Genomic DNA, 6,847 nt, shown 5'->3' with positions numbered 1-6,847 from the left:
TGAGACTCTGCTAATTCTGTATAAGTCCCTATACATTGGTCCATAACATGTTCAATCCTTGAAACTCTCATAATCTCAAAAGATTGTGTGGACAAAGGTGGTGATTCTTGAGATGCTGCTTCCACAACACAACTCCCTACACATCCTTGCATATCATCAACAACACAAGCATCAAAAAATAAACCAACATCAATATCCTCAATAGGAGAATCAATTATAAGAGGATTAATAACTTTACTTGCAGTTTTAAGTTGATCTACCACATCACATTCTTCATCTAAAAATTCAATTTCATCATAACACCCTGTAAACCCAGAAGGTAAATCTGAAAACTTGTTATCCTCTGCATTATTATTACAATCCTCATCTGAAGAGTCTTCATCTTTATATACATCTAGAAATTTCCATTCAACCATATTAGAATCACAGAATTTTTTTAAAGTCTTTGTTTTCATTGACCTTCACTAGCCTTTATGGAAAAGGAACCCTTAGTGAAGGTCTTGGGAAAGATTGAACTTCCTTTTTCCCATATTCCCTTTTGGCTTTCTACGGAGATCCAACTTGTTTGTCTAGTATTTGTGTGATAAATCATTGAGGGAAAGGTACTTGTGCCCTTTGGGAACTTCTTAGAGTAATGGAGCTGAGTTCTAGAGGTCTTCTATTGTTCTTCTCCTCAATTCTATACAAGTCCTTTTTCATAAGTTCTTCATGATTATTTTCACCTCTCAACTCAATGTCATTATAATGTTCACTAGACCTTGTTTGTGTAGGAGGGAGATCATGTTTAAACCATTGTGAACTATGCTATCAATCTTTTCCCCCAAATGTTTGAATTCCTCATTCTGTGACTTGTGAATTTCAAAACTCTTGGATGGTTAAATTGTAATTTCTTTGACAGACTCTCTTGCATTTATGGCTAGCACTTCTTGAATTTTTTAGGGAGATTCCATCCAACTTTTGTTTGACCATTCATGGAGGTTTAATGTCACTTGATCAATTAATGTGTATGCTTCGTCCACACTTTTGTTCATAAAAGAACCTCCAGCTAATGAATACAAATAACATTTATCTGATAAAGAAATTCCCCTATAGAATATGTGCAGGGTAAGCCATTTTTTCAAATAATGATGAGGGCACTATCTTTGTAGACTCTTGAATCTGTCTCATGCTTCAAATAATGATTCTCCATCTTCCTGAGCAAAATTTGTGATGCAATTCCTCATGTAAATTGTTCTACTTGGAGGGAAAAAATGATTCAGAAATTTCTTCTCCAATTGTTCCCAACTTGTGATGCTTTGAGGACAGAGGGAATATAACCAAGTCCTTGCTTTATCCTTGATACTGAAAGGAAATGTCATCAATCGAACTGCATCCGCTGACACTCCTTCATAGTTCACCATATCGCAAAGCTCAAGAAATGTCTCAAGGTGCAGATAAGGACTTTTTGATACTTCTCCTCCAAATTTGTGACCTTGTATCAAAAAAATTAACTCTGGGTTTAGTTGAAAACTTTTTTGCTTCAATATTAGGCTGCACAATGGGAGATAAAAATCTTGCAGAAATGGGTGCAGAAAAATTTCTTAAGGGCCTACTTGACATGTTAGTGCTCATAGATATCTAAGAAAAAAAAATTATGAGAAAAAACAAAAATGAATAATAAAAGATAAGAAATAAAATGCTATATGAAAAACGAGAAAGAAAATGCAGAATTTAAATTGCAAGAAAGAAAGTGTAGGTGCAGCGGAGGCCGGCAAGAGGGGGGTGAATTGCTGCAAACAAAAATTAACTATACCCTCCTCGGATTTCAACTCAGAAAAGTAATAGTAAAATTAAAACAAGCAAGGAAATAGAAATTAAGTAGTAGACAGGATTTAACCTGGTTACAACCAAGGAGATTGTTAATTCAGGACAGTAGAAAAAGCTCAGTAGAAAAATCTCCTTTGCTGAAGGCGGAGAAGCCTTTTACACTTTGGAAGCTTAGAACTATTGTTGGGAAAGAGTACACAATTGATTGCTTGAGTTGTTATTCTTTCCTAGCTCCAGGGGCCTTTATATAGGTCCTGGAAATCTTATCCCGAGAGTCCAAGGTGCCTCCAACTGGGTTCAAGGCACCTCCAGCTCGGTCAGCGGATAAAACTTTATCCGCTGTGCAAACGGTCAACTTTGACTTCTGAAGGCGCCTTGAACAAGCCTTGAAGGCGCCTTCAAGATTGTTGAAGGCGTCTTGAGCTGGATTTTCCAGCACAACTTCTTTTTCTAGCTCCTTTGCGTGGGCTTCCGATGCTCTATTCTTTTAGGTGATTCCGGCCAACCAGAATAGGGCTCACCCGAACCCAATTCCCGGCCTTCTCCTCGAGTAGCCTTCCATCCCGACTTAACGTCCCTCGAACGCTGCGCACGCTCTTCACGCCCACCGGAGTACTCTTCCGCAGCTCTCTCATCCTTCGGACGCACCGAGCCCGTCGGCTCCCTTCCCGTGCCGTCCTTCTCGCTAGCTGCGTCTTCCGCTCGACTTCCTGTGCTCCTAAGCTCCTTCACACTCAGACACAGGGATCAAACATAAAGTAGGACCTAAGCAACTTGGTTGATCACATCAAAACTACCACGGGGTCCAACAATCTCTCCCTTTTTGATGTGCATCAACTCAAGTTCAAGTTATGGTCAAAACAGACACAAAAAGTAATTTTAAAGAAAAATTACTAAACTAACATATTTAGGCATAAATTTGCAATATGTAAAATTGCAACACAGTTTAAAAAATACTAAAATTTTTAATTTTTAATTTTCCTAACTCCCCCTAAACTTGTACCTTTCTCTCCCCCTTTGATCACAGAAAAAATGGGGTACCAACAAGAGAATGTTAAGCAAATTATCAAGCAGCTAGCGAGAATTTTACAAAAAAAATTTCTAAGTTAAACTGAATTTTCCCAAAAAAATTTCTAAGTCAGAATTTTCAAAAAGAGTTTCTAAATAAAAAAAATGGTTGATAAACTTTCAAAGCATTATTTAATTCTTGTTTTTAATGCTTTTTCAGAAAGTTAATTAAACATTTTCTTTCAATATTTTTGCTTCCAGGTCGTGGCGAGGCACTAGGCCTTCTTGGTTATTGGAGCAACAACCACTTCCTTAGACAAAGTTTCGATAAAGAATTTCAATGTTTAATTTTCTCACTGTAAGCTCTAAGTCTAATATTTCAACTTAGATCAAATATTATGATTTTTAAATTTCCATTTTAACTTCTCATAATATCTCAATTCACAGTTTTTTATAATTGTAGCAAAAAATATTGAGCATGCAGAAAATTGTACATTTTCTATTGTTAGTTTGTCAAAATCTCTTAATTGACAAATTGTGTCCTTTAACTCAATATTATTTAATAGTTTTTCAGTTTTTAATTCAAAATATTCTTTCGATGAAATAATTTGTAATTTACGAAAACCTTTCGGCAATATTTCAATTGAATCAATTAATTTGCCAAGAGGTGGAGACCATACCTAACTTACCTTGTCGGCGGTTGATTCTCCCCCTGTTAAGTTGTTTTCGTCTTCTGATGTTTCTCCCCCTTCATCGATGCTCATTTGTGATGAGCATTCTAGGTCTTCAAGTTGGAGTTTGGTTACTGGTTTTGTCTCGGCACTTACCTCGGTTTCAGACTCTTCTGATGTCGGGTCAGTGTCCATCGAGGAGTCAGATTCAACTTCAATTTGTTCTTCGTGGAGTCTTATGAACTTTTCCCAAAGTTCTTTTGCACTTCGGTAGTCGCCAACTTTAACGAGATCTTCATCTGGTAGTACGCTTAGAAGATGAAATTCAGCCCGAGCGTTTGCCATAGACTCGTCACGTTGGTTACTGGTCCAGAGGTGCATCTCGAGTTCTTCTCCATTCGTTGTCTTTGGTGCTTCATAACCAAATTTCATTATTAATAAAATATTTAAATCTGTGTTAAGATATACCTCCATCCGGCGTTTCCACGTCGCGAAGTTTCCGTCGAATTTCGGGGGATCAATATTCGCTCCGGCCATCGTCTTGATCGTTGTGCTTCAGTTGGCTGTTAGTCCTTCTAAGGCGGTCTGGCTCTGATACCAAATGTTGGTGCAGCGGAGGCCAGCAAGAGGGGGGTGAATTGCTGCAAACAAAAATTAACTATACCCTCCTCGGATTTCAACTCAGAAAAGTAATAGTAAAATTAAAACAAGGAAATAGAAATTAAGTAGTAGACATGATTTAACCTGGTTACAACCAAGGAGGTTGTTAATCCAGGGTAGTAGAAAAGGCTCAGTAGAAAAATCTCCTTTGCTGAAGACGGAGAAGCCTTTTACACTTTGGAAGCTTAGAACTATTACTGGGAAAGAGTGCACAATTGATTGCTTGAGTTGTTATTCTTTCCTAGCTCCAGGGGCCTTTATATAGGTCCAGGAAATCTTATCCCAAGAGTCCAAGGCGCCTCCAACTGGGTTCAAGGCTCCTCCACCTCGGTCAGCGGATAAAACTTTATCCGCTGCACAAATGGTCAACTTTGACTGTTGAAGGCGCCTTGAACAAGCCTTGAAGGCGCATTCAAGATTGTTGAAGGCGCCTTGAGCTGGATTTTCCGGCACAGCTTCTTTTTCCAGCTCCTTTGCGTGGGCTTCCGATGCTCCGTTCTTTTGGGTAATTCCGGCCAACCAGAATAGGGTTCACCCGAACCCAATTCCCGGCATTCTCCTCGAGCAGCCTTCCGTCCCGGCTTAACGTCCCTCGAACGCTGCGCACGCTCTTCACGCCCACCGGAGTACTCTTCCACAGCTCTCTCGTCCTTCGGACGCACCGAGCCCATCGGCTCCCTTCCCGTCCCGTCCTTCTCGCTAGCTGCGTCTTCCGCTCGACTTCCTGTGCTCCTAAGCTCCTGCACACTCAGACACAGGGATCAAACACAAAGCAGGACCTAACCAACTTGGTTGATCACATCAAAACTACCACGGGGTCCAACAGAAAGTGCATAATAAAAACAAGAAAGAAAAGGCAAAAGGAAAAAGAAAAATACCTAGAGTAACTCATATGCTAATCAACTAATATTAATCGAAAATAATTCCCGGCAACGACGCCAAAAACTTGTTACGAACCGCAAGTGCACGGTTACGTCGTCTGTAATACAAAACATATCGAACCCATAGGGACTGTTGATTAAGCACTAGTTAACTTCACACGATGAATTATCTAGACAATCTAAATTTGTAAACAAACACTTAAGAGAAAGAGAAGATAAAAGAGAGAAAGAGTAAAGAATGTAAGTGAGTATGGAATGATAGATACTAGGATTTGGGTTTCGTTGTGATGCTAGTTAATGTCCCTATGCATTGTTCATCTCCCTAACTTCATTCTTACACTCGTGTAGGAGTTCTAACTAAAGTCCAGTACTATCCCACGAAGATCGCACCGAAGAGTTTACCCAAGTCCTACCGCTATTAAGTATAAGAGGTAATTTAGGAAGTCTGATTATAGGGAACATCCTTTTGTCACAAGGGCCCATGGTCCTACGTTCCTTGATTACACAGATCACTTCCTAACGGTAGATTAATGCAATTAAGTAGAAGACCTAATTTAGGAAGTTCGATTATAGGGAACATCCTTCTGTCACAAGGGCCCACGGTCCTACGTTCCTACATTACATAGATCACTTCCTAATATTAATTTGGGAGAACCCTCTAAACTCTAATAAGTTTTCCCTGTAGAGAGTTGATCCCCGTTTTAAGGAAACACCATAGAAAGTAAGGGATACCTTCTGTCACAAGGTCCCATGATCTTACATTCCAGGGCACTTACTCTACATGGTGATCTAAACCCTACATCTACATGGATTGACCTCATACATATCTCGTCTAATGCACACAAGGCACAACACACATAGATGATGATATAAGTACTTCATTACATAGGAAAATATCCAAATACATATTTCATACATTCACAATCACATCACAGCTACTTCTTACATCCTAGATCTAGTGATCTACTCCATAGCAAAGGATTTACAAATAAGAGACAAGAAATTAACCATTACACACTCCAAAACAAGAGATAGAGAAGAGAGGAATGCTTATCTATGATCCGCCAGTCTTCTTACTTACAAACCTTGCTCTTGTTGGTTAGTCCTAATAAAATCATACCGGTTCCACTGTACAAAATTTTTTATACAAGTGTCGAACCTTTCCTTAAATAACCTATTGTGTTCTTTAGAAGTTAAATTAGGAATCACAGACGGAACTTAACATCATTGATTCCAAATTTAACTTATCTGTTCTTAATGGTTTAGATTTGAATCACAAGCGGAACTTAACGCTATTGATTCAAATCTACCTAGATTATTAATTCCATAAATATTAATTTATAAAATTGGCTTCCAGGACTGCATGGCGAGGCACATGGCCTTCTTGGATATGGGAGCAACCACCACCGCCTAGGCAAAGTCTTTTAAGGAAAGCTAACATTTATTTCCTTAAATAACTCTAAGTTAACCAAAAAGAAAAATTGAATCACAAATTCAACAAAATAAAAAAAAAACACAAACTTGAAAATAAATTCGAAAACTCTAGAATCTTATGCCTCTTGTGTTTGGTATTTCCATAAATAACTATACAAAGAAAACTAGTATGATGCGGAAAACAATTACTAGTTATACCTCTCTTTGTAAGCAAAATAACCTCTTGATCTTCTACCGTATTCCTCTTTTTATCTCGGACGTTGTGTGGGCAACGATCTTCTGAGATGAGAACCACCAAGCTCCTTCTTCTCCAAGCTAGATTCGGCCACCAAGAATTCTCCATGAGAAGTAGAGGTCCGGCCACCACCACCAAGCTCCAAGGGATGC

The 6,847-nt window shown here is 38.8% G+C and overlaps 1 non-coding gene across 1 annotated transcript; it reads left to right on the top strand.

Annotated features, from left to right (window-relative positions):
- The first annotated feature begins 1,119 nt into the window (after window positions 1–1,119).
- On the top strand, window positions 1,120–1,225 carry LOC121993314. Its single transcript, XR_006115176.1, has one exon. It is a non-coding gene; the product is annotated as a small nucleolar RNA R71 (small nucleolar RNA).
- Window positions 1,226–6,847: the final 5,622 nt, after the last annotated feature.

Source organism: Zingiber officinale, chromosome 6B, assembly GCF_018446385.1.
Source record: "Zingiber officinale cultivar Zhangliang chromosome 6B, Zo_v1.1, whole genome shotgun sequence".
Taxonomy (NCBI): Eukaryota; Viridiplantae; Streptophyta; class Magnoliopsida; order Zingiberales; family Zingiberaceae; genus Zingiber; species Zingiber officinale.
This window is presented reverse-complemented; position numbering and strand designations above follow the sequence as displayed.